The sequence below is a fragment of the Taudactylus pleione genome, unplaced genomic scaffold (assembly GCF_031769625.1).
Source record: "Taudactylus pleione unplaced genomic scaffold, aTauple2 ptg000431l, whole genome shotgun sequence".
Taxonomy (NCBI): domain Eukaryota; kingdom Metazoa; phylum Chordata; class Amphibia; order Anura; family Myobatrachidae; genus Taudactylus; species Taudactylus pleione.
The window spans coordinates 4964795-4984982 of record NW_028284833.1 but is presented as its reverse complement, the minus strand read 5'-3'; positions in this window follow the sequence as shown (position 1 = coordinate 4984982).

The window sequence follows — 20188 nt, the reverse complement described above, 5'->3', positions numbered from 1 at the left end:
AACCAAAACACGGGGGTCGGCGCACATCTCTAGTTAGTACTGCACTATATAGGTTATATGGAGTGCATCGGTATCAGCAAATAACATCTCTCATGCCAGATTTTTGTTCATGAAACCAAACTCTCCTTATAGCAGCACAGGTGTATCTACTGTATAATAGATGCAGGCCAGTATTACTTATTTGTCCGTAGTCTCCAGGGTGCTGCTCTTTAGTGCCGGGCCGGCGCTGCAGAGCAGAAAAAATCACTGGGAAAATGTTGGCGGCCATTTTCCCGATGACTCACGTATGGGCAGTACTGATGTCCCCAGGAATAAGGCATGAGCTCCATTTTCCCGGAGACCTGTGCATGTTGCCAGAGAGGAGGGGGTCCGCACTTAGGGTCTCATTCAGACCCGCTCGCGAGCGCAGGATGCTCGCAAGCGGGACGATGGTACCCAAATGCGCATGCGCACGATGGAGGGAGCTCCGTCGTGCGCATGCGCGAGACTCGAATAACGAGCCGTCGTTATGGGTCTCGCACTAAAGGGGGCGTGCAGTCGATGGTGACTGACAGCACGCCCCCTTTAGTGGGCGTGCCGGGGGCGTGGTTGCCAGACGGAGGTGTTCCCATGGGAACGCCTAAAGTCTGGGTCCGGCCCCACTGACATCACTAGTGATGTCAGTGGGAGTGATTTTGGCTCTGATAGAGCCAAAATCACTCCTGGGCTTGCGGCAGCGAGACCCTACTGCAGGGTCTCGTCACAAGCCCGATGGTCGCGATGGTCTCGACCATCGCGACCGTCATCATGGACGCTCGCATAAGCTGTGGGTGGTCACCCACAGCTATGCGAGTGTCCACGAGGCCGATCCATTTTCAGGTAGGAGAGCCCTGATTCAGAGCGAGCGCTCTGGTCAGAGTGTCCGGCTCTGAATCAGGCCCTTAGTCTGCACACAGGCCCTCTACTCTCGTAAAACGCCCTTTTATACTGTAGCACACTTATATTGGGTGTCTTTTAATCCAAAAAATACAGCTCACACTTTAAATAGTTGTAGCTAGCAGGGAATCACAGTGTGCTGCTATAGAGCTGTGATTAACTGGAGCGGCTGTCCGACACAGTACTTTCACAGATGCCACTTACAATAGTAGGCCCTTGTTGGCTGCCATTTTCAGCTCCCTGTGTGTATCTGGTGTCTATGTGCCGCAATCGTCTTATTCCTGTATATAGACCAACCGCTGGTGCACTTGGCTAGCCAGCCGCTCAGGCAACCAGTGTGGGTAGAGGTGCAGTGGCTTGAGACTCCCATCATGTGAGGAAAGAACAGCTTCCGCAGACGCTCCTGTCATGTTAGTCGTGGCTGCTTCTTAAGTGTAACTCAGTGGGAGAGTGGTAAATCTTACAGTCAGTGTAATCTCTCTCCTCTCTAAATTTCTCATACTAATTCCCTCCATCCTTGCCGAGTTCTCTCTTCTCTTCATGGCTACAGATCTTGGCAAGGTCTACCAGAGGACTTACAAATCACTGCCTACTCTTTACAATTGATTGACTCATACATACACGGAAAGAAGGAAAGCCATCTGGTGCTTTTATCAAATGCCAATGTCACTTAGAGGCCCATAACCTGCTAAATAAATTTAAAAATATTTGAAATGTAACCATGAAATGTTAGTGCACATTGACATGTAATGAGAGTGATACACTTACAACAATCAATGATGAAAACATATGGCAGAAACAAACTGTAAAAACATTGATGAAATGGCATGTTCAGCAATAACATTACACACTAAGGGCCTGACTTACTACCGTTCGCATCTGCGATAAAGCACGCAATCGTCCGATTGTTGCGTACTGCGCATGCATAGGCATCGCAGTGTGCGTGCACGAACCGGCCAGTACGATGGGGACTGCAATCACAGTGACTATGCAGACACATCGCAGAGTGATTGACAGGATGTGCCGTTTGTGGGAGGTGACGGGGAGTGGTCGGCGAAACGCAGGCGCGCCAGTGCGTTTGAACACCATTGTATGGGCATGCATAATTTATCCACTGCGATCCCAAATGCAGCTTGAGTAGGCATAGCGTGCAATGAGGTTAGCAATTCCTGTGTAAGGTCAGAGCTTGTGCAAGTGTGCGTGAGGATGTGATGGTACTCGATGGTTTTGCAGTCTTACTAAGGATTATGGATGTGTGTAAGGGAAGGTGGGCGACCTTATGTTGTACTGTGACGGCATAGCGAATAGCAATGGATTAGCATACTATCGCAGTGAGACTGTGTGCGTAATCACTATTGCAATCACAGTTGCGATCTGTAATAAATCAGGCCCTCAGAACCAAGATAACTGTTCAAAACTTGTAGGATGTGGCTGTGTAGCGATACCATGTTGACGGTCCGCTGAGCTTCAGAGTGGGCAGTACTGCTAATCAATCCCATAGGCGCACATCATGATCTAACTAGTGTACTCAGGAAATACAGACAATAAGTGTAACGTAGCAAGGGCTCCCACAGACCTCTCGGTGGCTTGGGGGCACCAGCAGGGGGGGGAGAACATGGTGATGTAACATATATAATATAAAGGTATAGGGCAGAGGGTGTAGAGGTATGAGGTATACGTCAAGGTATCCACCCCCAATTCTTGGTGTTACAGCAGGTTATTGGATCAGAATGGCTGTCCCCGACCCCTGGTTATGCTCTTCTGCCTCTGATGGGAAATGCTAGACAGTTGGAGCCCGGCTGTGTTTGAAAAATGACAGTTAGGAGCTGAATGGTTGGCACTTTGTCTCTCTCCACTTTATCTTCCCCAAAGGTTTGATACATCTCCCCCACAGTGTTTAATATCTGTTCAACAGCTATGGTGATGAGGGATAATGAGTCTCTTGATAATGAACACAGGCATGAAGTTTAACGCTGAAAATGAGATCAATAATAATGGTGGTTGTATTCCCAGTGAAAATATTTATGAAGATGAATACAAGGAGATCAGTAGAATCACTTTGAACAAGAATAAGCACAGATAAGTGTATTCGATGAGGGTGGTCTCAGTGGATTGTAGGGCAGTTCAAGGTCACACATCTCGTTACGGCAGGCTGCAGTGCTGGTGGTTAGCCCATTGTATTGTGCTATGTATTATGTATTGGGTAACACTTGTTAGTTCTAGAAAGAAATAAACCTGGAAGGCTCTTAAAACATGTATCCACAGAAGTCACCTGGAACAACTGAAATGGTACAGGACATTTTTAAAACATCTGGTATAAATCCAGGTTGTACAATATCTGGACTGTACCTGGAGAGATTGACCCTGTTCCATGTTTGGAAAGCAGAGAGCAGTGAAATACAGCATTGCTTTGCATGGAACAAGAGTACAGTAGATTCATGCTGTGAGTAGAGGGTTCCTACCGAGGAAGTGGTTCCGTCCAAATCTTTTGGGTGGACATCCTACCCGTGAAAACATAGCAAAGAATCTGGCAAAGTGACAAAGTCGTAATTGGTATGTAATACCGACAGACGGGATCCAGGTGGTCAGAGTCCCGACGCCTGGTTCCCGACAGGGTTAACATACCGACACTTGGTGGTCGGTATGCCAACCCTCCCCCTCTCCCTACCCTAACCCTCCCTCCCTGGTGCCTGAACCTAACCTTCCCCTACCCGTACTCTAAACCTAACCCTCCCCTCTTAGTGCCTAACCCTAACCCTCCCCCTAGCGCCTAACCCTCACCTCCACCACGCTACTTACCTTCGGCATCCCGGCGGTTGGGATGCCGGCGCCGGGATTCTGTCACATACCGACAAAGTCTATGCTATCATCTGCACATGTGCCATATTTTCGTAAATTTTTTCTGAAATTATAGCGCTAGAATGGAAAATACAATAGATAGAGCATTTCCCAATTTTCATAATGAATCCATTCAGATTTAGATTAGAGATTTGGAACACATTAATTCCATTTTTTTCTGATTTCTACTGATTTAAAAAAAAGTTGGAAAAATAAAAATGTTGTATATTTGTATATTTCCCCCACAATCTGTTACTATCCAGCTGTACGGCTGCATATTACACTGTCATTTCAATACATACAGAATAAGTGCATCCTAAATCTCATGAATGTATATAAAAAATATCAGTGCATAGTAATTCCCTTCCCTCTTCTGCATAGCGTTTATGAGACGGACAATGACATTTGATGAGCACTGATATTGCATATGTGCGGACAATGACATTTAATGAGCACTGATATTGCATATGTGCGGACAATGACATTTGATGAGCACTGGTATTGCATATGTGTGGACAATGACATTTGATGAGCACTGATATTGCATATGTGTGGACAATGACATTTGATGAGCACTGATATTGCATACGTGCGGACAATGACATTTGATGAGCACTGATATTGCATATGTGCGGACAATGACATTTGATGAGCACTGATATTGCATATGTGCGGACAATGACATTTGATGAGCCCTGATATTGCATATGTGCGGACAATGACATTTGATGAGCACTGATATTGCATATGTGCGGACAATGACATTTGATGAGCCCTGATATTGCATATGTGCATAGTCTGGCAATATGAACTGCAAAAATCAATGTTGGTCAGAGAGACTGAAGCGTCAGTTCTAGTTTAAATTCAATGCTAAGTGACATCAATATGAGGAGGTTCCATTCCAGAAGAATAGTTATTAGCTGTCAACCTATAATTCTTACAGCTCACCCGTGATATTGTTTGTGATATCAGCAGCCTTATGCACTGGGGGCCTAATATATAAAGACAGAAATGTGTCCACCTGGTTGATCCTGGCAAACCAATGTTGCAGTATAGGAGGGGAGGGTAAATATTAAGTGTAGACAGACCTGGAGTTGGGAGAGTTGCGTGTGTTATTTCAACTCTACTGTAAACCGTAGTGTTAAAATAAAGACTTCAATATTAGTTTGGTACTTGCAAAAAGCAGGCAGTATTTTCCCTGCATGCAAAATATTTACACGCCCAGCACCACAGCATGGTGTCCATATGCAAAGGTGCACTCTTCAGGGTGCACTCTAATGGGTGCAGGGTGTGTGGAGCACACGAGCCCCTGGGTCCAGAGGGGCCCACACCGCACACCCTGCACCAGGGCCGGCTCTAGGGGTGTTCGACCAGTGCGGTTGAACAAGGGTGCCACTCATAAAGTGGCCCACGGGTGGTCAAATCGGGAGGTTGGGGACCCCCTGTGGCGGTGCCGGACCCCCAGAGTGTGAATGCATGCAGCGCGCAGGCACACAGCATCCATTCACTGACATGAGAGGGCTGGGGGAAGCCCAGCCAGTGACGGAGGGCTGGGTTTTACCCCCAGCTTGACGTTATTTGGAGGCGTGCCCTAATGATGACAAATTGGGGCGTTGCCTATGGAAATGAGGCCACACCCACAAATTCAGACTCGCGCCAAATACTTACCTCTCCAATGTCCCACGTCGGCAGGAGAGGCGCTACACAGAACTCCTGGAAAGTGGCCACAGCGGCCACTTTCCCTGCATTCTGCGCATGCGCAGTAGGGAAATCGCCGGGAAAATGTACAGTAGACTCAAGAACAGACTAGTGCCCGGAGTCTACTGGATGTGTCAGTAGACCGTGGCTGCCAGAGAGAGAGAAGGGGGCCCCAGATGGTGAGTGAACACGGGCTCCCTCCTCTCTAAATATGCACCTTGCACTTTACTTGCTCTAAATTAGGTCCTTACAGCCTCATTTATCAACGAGTTTATCACTCAAAACTAGTGATAAATATCACTGTGTATGATAAATGGTGCTCAGCCAATCAGCTCCCAACTGTCAACTGTTAGAAAAATGACAGTTGGGAGCTGATTGGCTGGAGCAGCATTTATCATAAAAAGTGATATTTATCACTAGTTTTGAGTGATAAACTTGTTGATAAATGAGGCTGTTAATCTGCTAAATGCTGCCTGTGTACCTGTGGTTCATAGAGGATGTCAGTTCTGCTCACATGACTGTAAGTAGGGGTGTGCAAGCTTAGCCACCACCCAGGGCGCAGGGCCCAAGAGGTGGCACCGTCTCTGCCCCAATGCACCTGCATTTGGCTTGCATGATGCGTGGGATGCCAAGAGCCTGTTTGCTGGTCCCAACAACTCTGTTATGTTTGTGTGACATCATAATGTCACGTATTTGGGGACAAGGCCTGCACAGGACTTATTTTAGCACTGCTATGGCCCTGTCTGCACATGTACTGTGCAATCTCACGACATTTAATAAAGTGGCAACCCTAAACCTAGATAAATCTGCAACCCTTTAAAACATCTGTTGCAGAATATGGACAAGGGAGCTCATTCAGACCCACTCGCTAGATGCGTACGCTCGCTCCCAGCGTATGCAAATTTCGGCTATGTGACGGCATGGCAGCGTGGCAAGGCATAAGCACACCCACTATGTCTTGGCGTGAGATTGCTTTGTGTATGTAGACGCCCACCAGCCATTCATACCACGTCATCTCCTGGAAATGCTTGTAACCACTGGTATGTCGAGTACCATCGGATGCGATCGCAGCGCTTAAGGTTGCCTTTACCCTGCCGCAAGCACAGCGTCCCACCAAGTGACGTGTACTATGATGCTGCCTTTTAATTATGTATGCCTCTGAAACGGCGTTGAGGCACTCAGCACGGCTGCATTCCCACCCCTACTCCCCCGTTTCCAGTGGTCAGCTCGTCACCACCCACAAACATCATCTCCTGTCAATCACTCTACTGGGCAGTCTATACGCAGTGAGCAAACGCATCCCGATCTCTCGCATTGTTTTGCTCATGCACATTGCGATGCATACGCATGCGCAGTAATAGACTATCGGCCAGCTACGAGCGTTCGCATCATAGCGAACGGGTCTGAATCAACCCCAAGGTTTATAAACATTGCTGCGGCAGAGCGGCCAATCCCAAAGGTTTGGTGCTGATGGGATGTAGTCGGCGCCCTGGTGGTCGGGATGCCAGCTGTCAGAATACCGGCACTGGAATCCCGACAGCAGTCAGACTCCCAGCTCCGGAATCCCAACTGCTGACATCCTGATGGTAAGTATTAGGCATAGGGTTAGGTTTAAGGTAAGGGTTAGGTTAGGCAGCGGGGGGAGGGTTAGGTTAGGCCGTGGCGGGGGGAGCTTAGGGTTTAGCTGCAGGAGGGGAAGGTTCGGGTTAGAATGCGGGAATGGTGGGTTAGGGTTAGGGGAAGGATTAGGGGCTAGGTTTAGGATACTGACTTAGGGCCTGATTCAGAGCCACTCGCAAAAAACGAGTGCTCGCTCTGAATCAGGGCGGCCACATGTTTTTTTAAATCCGGCCTCCTGGCCGCTCGCATAGCTGTGGATGACCACCCACAGCTTTTGCGAGTGGCCAGATGATGGGCTTGCGACGAGACTCTTGTGGTAGGGTCTCGTTCCCGCAAGCCTCAGTGAGCTTCTAGCTCTAATAGAGACCCGGAAGCTCACCGCTGACATCACTCGTTATGTCAGTGGGGCCGCCCCCAAACGGCAGGCGTTTCTTAGGGAACACCTCCGTTTGGCAAGCCACTCCCCCACCCCGCCTACCAAACGGGGTAAGCTGTCGATCAACATCGACAGCCGTGCCCTTTGGATGTGAGTGCCGGAGTGAGTGATTTCTCGCTTACTCCGGGGTTCGCGCACGCCGCGCGTGCGCACTGCCTACCAATCGACCCGCTTGCAAGCTCATAGTGCTTGCGAGCGGGTCTGAATCAGGCCCTTAATATTGTTGGGATTCTGACTGTCGGGATGCTACTGTCGGCATTCTGACCACCTGCATCCTGACTGCTGGAATCCTGCACCCAACCTGATGGTATAAGTGAGGGAAGAGGGTACAGTTTACAATCTACTGTAAATGGGAGTGACACACACGGATGACAGAGAGGGAAGAGACAGTGAACCAGGATGGAGCAGTGGGTTAGGATGAGAGCTGTAAAGCTTTACTAGAAAAGTGGGTCTTGAGAACCCGTTTTAAGAGGCGGAGAGTCTAATAGGGAGAGGGATCCTCTCAGGATCGATGTTTCCGCTATTATTACAAATGAAACCAACTTACAAAATGACAAAAGCCTGCTCTTTGTCAAACTGTTTTAAATGGAAGACAAAATAGTTAACAATATTCGGATACAGTAGGCAATAATTAGAGATAAAAAGAAAATCCTGTAATGATCCAATTGAAACATCAATGCAACACTCAGTAAGCACCATACATAGTTTGGAGTGTATAAGCAATTAGACTGCCTATTGATATAACTCCAAATGGAATATTGATAAATAAGGGTTACAGACAGGTTATTGTTTATTAAAAAATCCCAGTTGCTACTTAAATAGCATATTAAACCACTGTTTGACTTTAATATATATCAAAGGCTGCGTATTACCGAATTAAATAAAATATCTGAAACAGCTGCTGTTTTTATACTTAACTATAGGCCTGATTCAGCCTGGATCGCAGTTGCTAATATGCACGCAATCGGCCCATAGTTGCGTACTGCGTATGCATCGCAGAGCGTGTGCGTGAAATAGCCATTGCAATCGGGACTGCGATCGCAGAGACTACGCAAACCCATTGCCAGGGCCGAAACTAGGATTTTTGTCACCAGGGGCAAGACAGTAATTTGGCGCCCCCCATGTAATTCCCCCTGCAGTAGTGCCCATATTGTAATGCCCCCATAGTAATGCCCCTGTAGTGCCCACCATACAGTAATGCCCCTGTAGTGCCCATGCTCTCATATTAATGCCCCTGTAGTGCCCATGCATTCATAGTAATGCCCCGGTAGTGCCCATGCTCTCATAGTAATGCCCCTGTATTGCCCATGCCCCATAGTAATATCCCTGTAGTGCCCTTACAGTAAAGCCCCTGTAGTGCTCATGCCCCCACAGTAATGTCCCTGTGGTAATGCCCCTGTAGTGCCCATGCCCCAATAGTAATGCCCCTGTAGTGCTCATGCCCCATTAGTAATGCCCCTTATTGCCAATGCCCCCATAGTAATGCCCCTGTGGTAATGCCCCTGCCCCCATAATAATGCCCCTGTAGTGCAGCTTATTAAAAAAAAATACTTACCTTGAATCCCGCTCCTGCATCCAGCGTCGCGTCCGGTCCGCCGGCTGCTCCTTGGAACTATGGGGTAGATGTCATGACGTCTCCCCCATAGTGCCCGTGGGGAGAGCCGGAAGCTGGAGTTCGGGAGAGAACTCCAGCCTCCGGCTACATCGCGTCGCTGCAGAGAAGGAGCCGGGCGCCCGCTGGTAATAAATATTACCAGCGGACGTCCGGCTTGGAGCCTCTCTGCAGCGCCGGGCTGGAGGTCACTGGCACCAGGTACAGCGGCTCACCCGGTGCACGTGCACCTCCAGCCCCCCCCTAGTTGCGGCCCTGCCATTGCAGAGTGATTGGAAGGAAGTGCCGTTTGTGGGTGGTGACGGGGGGAGGTCAGCCGAGCACAGGCGTCCCAGTACGTTTGAATGCCGTTGCAGGGGCGTGCATATCTTATTCACTGCGATGCCCTATGCAGCCTGGGGCCTCGTAGCATCCAATGAAGTCAGCAATTGCTGAGTAAGGTCAGAGTTTGTGCAAGTGTGCGTGAGACTGCGATGGTACTCCATTGTAGTATTGCTAAACATTACAGATGTGGGCAAGGTAAAGTGGGCGTCCTTGTGTAGTGCAGCGGTGTTATTGCGATCGCAATGGATTAGCATATTATTGCAGTTGAACTGCATGCATAATAGCTATTGCATTTGCAGTTGCGTTCTGTAGTGAATCAGGCCCATATGGAGTGTATGGAGGTAGTGGCATTATATTGCCTTTAATGTCATGATAACGCTGAATATTATAATTGCTTATTTTTTAGGGGCAACACAGTGTAAGCAGGGGCTGAGCATCGGGATGCCTGTGCCCAGGATGCAGGTGCTCAAGATCTCGGCACTGAGAATCCCGACACCGGTATTCTCGGTAAGTGCCCTAACCCTACTCCTGCCCCTCCCCCTCCCCCTAAACCTGTCCCTCCCTCCCTGCAGCCTAACCCTAACCCTCCCCCTAGTGCCTAACCATAACCCTCCCCCTAGTGCCTAACCATAACCCTCCCCTTAACCACAATACTTACTGTCAGGATGCCGGTGGTCTGGAAGCTGGCAACGGGATTCTCAATGGGTTCAGGATTCTAATGCCGGCATTCAGAGCGCCGGTATCCTGACCGCTGGGATGCCAACTACATCCTGTAAGCAGGCCACACATATAATAGACATTAAAACAAATAATACAGCATAACTACAGTACACAACTGCATAAATACTTAGCAAGAAAATAAAACATTACAATAAAACCATAGACAAAGAGGGACAAGGACATGGGCAAGGAGGGTAAGGCAATGTAGCTGATGGGAGTAGGTGGTAGTACTGTACTTCGCAGAAGGTTAAGAAAACAGCTCTCAATGATCTTGTACCCATTGCATGGGTGAGCAACCAATATCAGTATCTTGTCCCCTGCAGAGTCACTGCAGGGGACAAGGTCAAGGGGCACTGTTGGCATGGATAATGCTACAGATAGAACAATAGGGAAGAGCACCCTGCCTGTGAGTTTGTATTCTAAAGAGAAGGACTGAACATTTAAAGGATGGTATAATGTATTTTACTTTCATGCATCAAACAGATTAAAAAAAAAATATTTGAGTTTAAGTGGTTATTTAAAAAGAAATAGTACTTCTAAAAATATAATAGAAATGTTAGATTACACGCATTTGAATGAATGGATAGACCACTGAAATGCGTTAGTTGTTTCATGTGTATGCACATGCTAAGGCTCTTTTACACAGTGAAAAAAAAGTGGGCTTGCAGTGCTTCTTTACTGCCTAAGGACATATCAAGGTACACGCTTAGTTCCAGGTCCTTGGAACTGCCACAGGAAATTAATCTGTGAGTTTGCAGATCCACCTGATAATGTGCATTAAGACCATTCTATCCATTCATTTTAAATTTAAATAATGCTCAGTTTGATTCTTCACAATTTCTTGGGTAGGGAAACAGGATACTCCCACATGCAATGAGGGTTTGTGGTCACCCATCCTGTGCCTCTCCCCCAAAAAGTCTCCCTTTGAAAGTGGCACGTAGATGCCATGTAGTTCCCCCTGCCCGGTGTGCTGATGCTACTGGGTCAGGCACCAGCTGTAAGGCTGCGGGGGTCCATTGACATGCCTCCTCATGTCTGGCGTCCGGTGAGAGGGTGCACATATTGTTTGAGCTAGCGACGACCAGCCCAGTTAGAACAGCACTGCAATCGTAAGTTCATCTGCAGGAAGAGACATAGGCACCCAGATCCTTTGGGTCTGATGCTGCCATTTATCCTCTGGCTCTGATGCTGCATCTATGCAGCCAGGCCTTGCGGGGTGTGGAGTTTGTGTGTAATGGCGCCAGATCCCAGCATTGAGATTCGAGCAGCTAAAGCCATGAATGTAGTGCGATATTTGTACCTGATTCATGGTCTTTCTGCTCGTCCAGGGGAACGGTGTGTAGGCACTATAATGAGGAGTTTAAGAGCAAGCAGAATGGGGTGTGTATAATGGCACTAATCTTTCAATATCAGGAGGTTTGGTTGGTTGGAGGTGACACAACTTCCCTCTTCCACTGCCAATGCGGTATTGTCTAGGTGCACTGATCCTGCCTTGAAGTCTCCATTTCGTTCCTTATGGGCGACCGGGCGTCAAGGCCATTGTTATTGTGTTCAACAAAGGCAATTGTACATCTGGGTCCCAGTGTTGATTTCGACACCTCTGCTTGCATTGCTGGACTCTGCATCCAGTTGCAGAATGCACCAAGTTGTCCAGACCCTACATGGCTGCGCGAACCATGGGCGCTTATAATTTTTGGTGAAATAATTTGGGAGTGGTTCATGCCATCAATAATCAGCGTTATACATCCCACCTGATTTTGCATTTGTTGGTGCAACTTGTGTTGTGTTGCTTGTGTTACAAGTCCAGTCCAGGACTTTCCAATGGCTCAATATTCTCCTGCTCCTCTCCCCACTGGATCTGCTCCCAGGAGATCAGGATGGCTGAGACCTGGGCTGGGTTCCTCCCATGTCACCTGATGAGTCCTTCCTCTATTTTTACACACTGTATTGTAGCTGCCTTGCCGGCTATAGCGTTTATTTCACAGCGCTCAGCTCAGCTGCATGGTCAGCTATTTTCTTCCTGCTATTTCACTGTGGACTGCATACCCGGCTTCTTAGCCACTTCAGCAGCCGTTCTCCCACAGCCTGCATACCCGGCTTCTTAGCCACTTCAGCAGCCGTTCTCCCACAGCCTGCATACCCGGCTTCTTAGCCACTCCAGCAGCCGTTCTTCCACAGCCTGCATACCCAGCTTCTTAGCCACTCCAGCATCTATTCTCCCACAGCCTGCATACCCGGCTTCTTAGTCACTCCAGCAGCCGTTCTTCCACAGCCTGCATACCCGGCTTCTTAGCCACTCCAGCATCCATTCTCCCACAGCCTGCATACCCGGCTTCTTAGTCACTCCAGCATCCATTCTCCCACAGCCTGCACTTCGGCCTCAAGCCACAACATCGGAATCAGGCCACAACATTGGACTCAAGCCACAACATTGGACTCAGGCCACAACATCGGGCTCTAGCCACAACATCAGCCTCAAGCCACAACATCGGCCTCAGGCCATAACATCGGTCTCTAGCCACAACATCGGCCTCAAGCCACAACATCGGCCTCAGCAACTACACTGGCCTCAAACCATTTCATCAGCCTCAAGCCGCAACATCGGCCTCCAGCCGCAACCTCAGCCTCAAAACACAACATCGGCCTCAAGCTTCAACATCGGCCTCAAGCTGCAACATCAGCCTCCAGCCACAACATTAGGCTCTAGCCACAACCTCGGCCTCTAGCCACAACATCGGCCTCAAGCTGCAACATCGGCCTCAAGCTGCAACATCGGCCTCAAGCTGCAACATCAGCCGCAAGCTGCTACCTTGGCCTCAACTGCTCTGCCCAGCCACTCAGCCAAATCTCCAACACCAGCTTCATCTTCACCGATTGGCCAACTGCTACAGCTATCTGGCGCAAATGCCTCCATTAGTGTCTGCTTACCATCGATAAGACTTCTCCTTCCACTTTGTCTGTACCACTCTTCCACAGGGATTCTTGGGTGTCGGATCACCGACATTCGTAACATTATAGCCGGCCACCTCGGAAGAGACCCCACAGACTAGTTATGGAACAGTCACAGAGTCTGGCGCAAACGCTTGCTGCGCAGATTTCTGCTCTGACCCAGAAGGTCCAGGAACTATCCATTAGCATCGCAGAGGTTTGGACAGCTACTCCTCCATCTACCATCTGAGAACCTAAGATTAACCTCCAGGATAGGTTCTCCGGGAATCAGGACCAGTTCCTCAATTTTAGAGAAAGCTGCAAGCTTTATTTCTGACTGTGGCCTCTCTCCTCTGGCTCGGAGACCCAGCAAGTTGGGATTGTACTCTCACTTCTCCAAGGAGACCCAGAGACCTTGGCTTTTAGTCTTCCTTCCAGCCATGTCGTCTTACAGTGTGTGGAGGCATTTTTTACAGCCCTAGGCCAGATATATGACAATCTGGACAAGAGGTCTTTAGCTGAGTCTAAGCTCCGATCTTTGTCCCAGGGTCACCAGGTGGCTGAAGACTATTCCTCCGAGTTTAACAGATGGGCCGTGGATTCTTGGTGGAATGACCCTGCGCTGTGTAGCCAGTGCGGTCTGAGTCTCTCAGAGGAGTTCAAGGACATCTTGGTCCAGCATTCTTCGCAGAGCCCGCTAGATGATCTTATTAGTAAGGCCATTCGTATTGATCGTCGCTGAAGGGAGAGAAGATGCGAACAGAATCGTATCCATGTATCCATTACCCCTCATCTCTGTACTCCCCTTTACCAGCTCCGACAGGCCTCCATCTTTTCAAAGATCGATCTCCAGGGAGCTTATAACCTCGTCCGGATCAAGGCCGGAGATGAGTGGAAGACAGCGTTCAGTACTCACACTGGGCACTATGAGTACTTAGCAATGCTGTTCGGTTTGGCCAATGCTCCCACGATCTTTCAGGATTTCATCAACGATGTCCTCTGGGATTTTCTGGGCAAGTTTGTCGTGGTATATTTAGATGATATCCTCATCTTCTCGTCATCCATGAGTGAACATCAGAACCACGTCAAACAGGTCCTCCAGAAACTTAGAGAGAACCATATGTTTGCCAAGGCCAAAAGTGTGAATTCCATGTGTGACAGGTCATGTTTCTAGGGTACGTTATTTCCCCCATGGATTTGCTATGGAACCAAAGAAGTTAAGGCCATCCTAGACAGGGTCCAGCCAACCACTTTAAAGGCCATTCAGCATTTCCTCGGCTTTGCCAACTATTACAGGAGGTTCATTGGGTCCTTCTCCGCCATTGTGGCTCCCATCGTCGAGCTCACTTAAAAGGGTGCGGACACCACTCACTGGTTGGACAAGGCTGCATGCTGTTTTGTCATCCTTAAGAATGCTTTCATCAGTGCTCCGGTACTTCTTCATCCAGAATCGGACCTTCCTTTCTTGGTTGAGGTAGACGCATCTGAGATCGGAGCAGGAGCAGTGCTGTCCCAGAAGGATCCCAGTGATGGCAAGGTTCATCCGTGTGCCTTCTTCTCACAAAAATTTTCCTCGGCTGAGAGAAACTACAATGTGGGGAATCGTGAACTATTGGCCATCAAGTGGACCTTTTAAAATTGGAGACATTGGCTGGAGGGAGCCAAGCACCAGATCTCCGTCTTCACTGATCACAAGAATCTGACGTACATTGGGGCAGCCAAGAGACTTAATGCCAGACAGGCTCGCTGGGCACTATTCTTCACTCGCTTTAACTATACCATTTCCTTTAGACCTGGGTCCAGGAATGTTAAAGTAGATGCCCTCTCCAGAAGCTTTTTTCCCATACAGGAGGATGAAGCTCATCTTGAGCCTATTGTGCCCAACTCCTGTATTCAGTTGGCACTTACCCGAGGTTTAGCGGAGATCATCTGTGCTCACCAAATGGAAACACCTGCTGACAAACCTCTACATCTGCTCTTTGTGCCCGAGAGATTCAGTCGACAGGTTCTTCTGGACTTTCATACCCGACGAGCCTTTGGAAACCCGGGTATCATCAAGACCACAGAATTGTTGTCTCGGTCCGTGTGGTGGCCTTCCCTTCCCACTGATACTAGTGAATTTGTTCTCACCTGTGAGACTTGTGCCCGCAATAAGACTTCTCGCACTGCTCCTCCAGGCTTCCTGCTACCACTATCTGTTCCCAAAAGGCCATGTTCCCACATTGCCATGGATTTTATTGTGGATCTTCCCATTTTGGCAGGTTGTTCCATGATTTGGACAGTGGTGGACAGGTTCAGCAAGATGGTCCATTGTATCCTACTGCCAAAGCTTCCATCTGCTAAAGAACTGGTGAGCTTGTTCATTCAGCATGTCTTCGGACTGCACGGGTTACCAGTCGATGTGGTTTCTGACCGGGGGTCACAATTCGTTTCGACATTCTGGAGACATTTCTGTTCTGAACATCAGAAACTTCTGAATCCTATACAAAGGGAACACTTGTCAGAAAGGATCCATTTTCTGAAATATACTATAGGGATTAAGCATCTCCTATTTTCTTATATTGCCATAGATACACTGGCTGTTTGTATATCCAGGGCCACCTTGTAGCATAATATTTTCTTTTTGTGTTGATTGATAAGGGTTTAGTTAGACTCTATTTTTGTGCCATACAAGGGGTAGGTTTTGCGCACCGATTACATAGCAATTTTTCTTATATAATTAAATGGACAGCATCTGATTGATGCAGCTTGATGGTTCTCCATTAGCGGTCTATCAATTTAAGTGGGTCTTTCAGTGGTGCATTCAGGTCACTTGGGTTGCACCTCAGGCACTCACCTTTATCAATGGGGACCTCAAGGGATTTTGGCCTGTTTTTGTCCTGAACCACAGAGACTGATTGGCTTCTATATTCCAGGCAGGTTATTTCAGGTCTTTACCTCCTCTTGCCCCCTCCCACTCTTTGCTTTCCTTTATCATGTCTGTGGGTTTTCTGTTCAGTTGTTGAAGTTTAACCATTTGGATTGTGGGTCACTTGTTTGTATATTGGCCTTCGTTGTCACCTGTGGCTTGGGACCCTAGTCTATTTGTGGCATGTGAGTTGATCTAGTGGATAGAACGTAGGTGGGTGAGATGGGAATCCGTATTGTCTGTTTTGAGAGATGCGGCTAACTCTTTTGGACCTCCTGCTATTCTAGTGGTGCACCTCAGGGGGAATGATTTGAGGACCAGAATGTCCTTTGACCTTCATTTTGACATTGTTCATGACCTTGAGTCGATGGTAGGATAGTGGCCCTGGTGTTCAATGGTGTGTTTGGCTATTATTCCTAGGAGGTCATGACATAGTGATTTTTCTGGTGTGGTCATGGATACGTCTTTGAGGAAGATGAATGCTTTGGTCTCCAGATGGGTTTTACATTTCTGCGTTTTGGTGGTTGAGCAACCTTTAATTCACTCTTGTGATATTCATTTGCTTAGGCAGGATGGAGTTCACCTGACTGCAGAAGGCATTTTCTTGTTTCTCAAGAGTGTGTTTAGAGTTTTGGATAGTTTGTTTCAGGGTATAGTGGCGGATGCTGCGACTTTAGGGCGGTCGCTGAGCATGGTGGGAAAGAACGGCAAGCCAGTGGCTATTGCACTGTCCCATTTATGCAAGATGCACTCCCTTTACAATATACTGTTTAGGCTGATTTTACCTTACAGGGGTCAGCAGCACTGACTTCATATGGTGTATTGGTGAGGGAGTTGGAGTCTTAAACTTGCCATGGAGAAGACCAATAGGCCCTGCAAATTTCTTGTGACAAATCATAGCGTAATGTTGTCACTGAACAACTGGTTCTTTCTTTCTACCACCATACTGTACGTATTTATTTTTGATGGTTTTAAATAAAAAGGCTGGACAATTTTTGAAAGCCACATAGTTGTCTGTGTAGTTATTTTAGATATATTTAAACTGTTCATACAGAGGTAGGCCTCTTTCAAACTAACAATAGTATTGTTTAAGCCCCTTTTCCAATGGACTTTTCATTCACATGGTTAGTAAACTCATGTCTGAGGGGCACTGACAATGCCATTTACAATTAGAAATGTGCGTTTACTCCCCTGTTTTGGTTTTGGTTTTGGAAAACTACACTCAAGTGTTTTGATTTTGGTTTAGGATCTGGATTTTTTTTTTTTCCTTTAAATGTTTTAAAAAAAAAAGTTTTTTAAAACTTTGCTACAATCATGTAATTTTTGCAATACAATTGGGATTTAAATCCAAATTCCAAACCGCAGTAAGATCAGAACCGCGACTCGGATTTATCCGAATCTTCTTAGGAGGTTAGAACCGAGACTCGCATCTGTCCTGGTGGATTCAGATTTCTGGAGGACCAAAACGCACATCTCTAGTTACAATAGGATTCAGATAGCAGCAGCGTAGCTTAACAGCTGAAGCCTGTAGAGATCAGAGTTACCCAGCACTGAAAAGAAGTAGAACTTTGTATTGTATGGTATTTTAGGTCTGACTATTAAGGCCTAATTCCACATGATATAGGTGGGCAAAACTTTCATACTGTGGCTGCATAATGCACAAAGCATTGGAATCTACTTAGGAAACTTATGAATACTTAATTTTTCTTTTTCCATTCAGGGGACTTTTTCTTCCGTTTTCATTTTGAGCAATGATCAAAGGGAACCAGCTCAAAGAGTCATATAAACTGATGATACCTTATTATTAGCTCTAGTATCTAAATTCAGCAATAAGCAAAGTTTCCAGGGAGTATTGTCCATTATCAAAGTTCTAGCACATTTTCATACATATTTATGGGGATTTTCATTTTCTTTTATGTTTTTATATTCCAAGCTATATAATGCGCAAACATTTTTTTTTCCTGTCTTGTCATCCATTTTACTGGTCTGTTGTATCCACTCTTAATCTACGTAGAATGTCCTTTACATTATCCCTGAGTCGTATTGCTTTCAGCAGGAACCCCATGCTGATGGTACTAAACACCTTTTAGAAAACAAGATCTAGGAATAAGTCTGATCTTGTTATTGGGCTTTTCTTGTTTATGATTCCTGGCTCTAGCGCTTGCATAGTGTGAATTATTAATTCAACACTCCTGACCCCTGGATGCCATCATCTCTGTTGATTTTCACATATTCGCCTCCTAATTTCAGATATCTGCTGTATTTCATTTTACAGTTTCCCACATCCAGATATGATCCAAGTGATGGCTTTGTGTTTGTTTTTATATTGACTGTTTATGGTGGAATTGGTCATAATTCAATAGCAGAACACCTTTGTATGATAAGGCAGCTGTCCTAATATTGAGATTACATACCTCCCAAATGTTCTTTGCAAGGGACAATGTATCTTTAAAGGTGCATACACACACAACGATTTTTTGAACGATTATCGATAACGATATTGGTTATCGTTCAATCGTTGAAAAAATCATTCACTTTCTGAATTAAAACGATGAACGATTATCGTTCATGCGCATTCACTTTTATAGTTTGTAGTTTAGTCAGACTGACCAACTGAACGATTTTCATTAAGGGAATATGCAAAAATCGTTTGTAGTTCCAAAAACTCGTTCCTTACACTTTCAAAAATCTGACAGATAATCTGACAGAAAATCGTTCATAAAATTGTTCATAAAATCGTTGGTAGCAAAATCGTTGTGTGTGTATGCAGCTTTAGGCTCACACCCTTGTATTTCTATTATTTTCTATTGCTATTATTCTATATATATATATATATATATATATATATATATATAAATATATATATATATATATATATATATTAGAGATGAGTGGTTCGGATTCTGTGGAATCCGAACCGCTCCGAACATTGGGGATCCGAGTCCACCCGAACCCTGTTCGGGTGTTCACCGCCTGACTCGGATCCCCGTTCGGGGCCGAACGGCGGCCGCCTGATGTCGGATTCTCACTAGAGAATCCGACATCAGGTCTCCTCGCGTGTAGGGCAGAGCGCAGTGATAGTGCTCTGCCCTACACAGACACAGACACACAGCCGCCAGCGGCAGCTGTGTGTTTGTTACAGCAGCCAATGAGAGTCACACAGACTCTCATTGGCTGCTGCACGGAGGGAGCCGACTGGAGCTCACACATGAGCTCAGTCTTCCGGCTCCCTCCTCAGCGTGTGACAGAGCGGACGGCGCGGGAGCGGGGATACAGGTAAGTTTTTTTTTTAAAAAATTTTATTTGTGCAAGGGCTGGGGGCACTACTGGGGGGGGGTCTGCACTACTGGGGGGGGTCTGCTACTGGGGGGGGCTATACTACTGGGGGGGCCATACTACAGAGGGGCCTGCTACTGGGGGGGCTATACTACTGGGGGGGTCTGCACTACTGGGGGGGTCTGCTACTGGGGGGGCTATACTACTGGGGGGGGCCATACTACAGAGGGGCCTGCTACTGGGGGGGACTATACTACTGGGGGGGTCTGCTACTGGGGGGCCATACTACTGGGGGGGATCTGCACTACTGGGGGGGGTCTGCTACTGGGGGGGCTATACTACTGGGGGGCCTTACTACAGAGGGGCCTGCTACTGGGGGGGCTATACTACTGGGGTGGTCTGCACTACAGGGGGGGTCTGCTACTGGGGGGGCTATACTACTGGGGGGGCCATACTACAGAGGGGCCTGCTACTGGGGGGGCTATACTACTGGGGGGGTCTGCTACTGGGGGGGCCATACTACTGAGGGGCCTGCTACTTGGGGGGGCCATACTACTGGGGGGGCTTACTACTACTGGGGGGGGGCTGCTACTGGGGCAGCCTACTACAGGGGGGGCCATACTACAGGGGGGCCCATACTACAGGGGGGCTACTACTGGGGCAGCCTACTACTGGGGGGGCCATACTACTGGGGGGGCATACTACTGGGTGGCATGCTAATGGGGGGCATACTACTGGGGGGGCCTGCTAATGGGGGGCATACTGCTGGGTGGCATGCTAATGGGGGGCATACTACTGGGGGGGCCTGCTAATGGGGGGCATACTACTGGGGGGCATTCTACTGGGGGCACTGCATAGTGGACCCTACTACTAAGGGGATGGCATAGGGGGCACCTCTGCTGGGGGACATTGT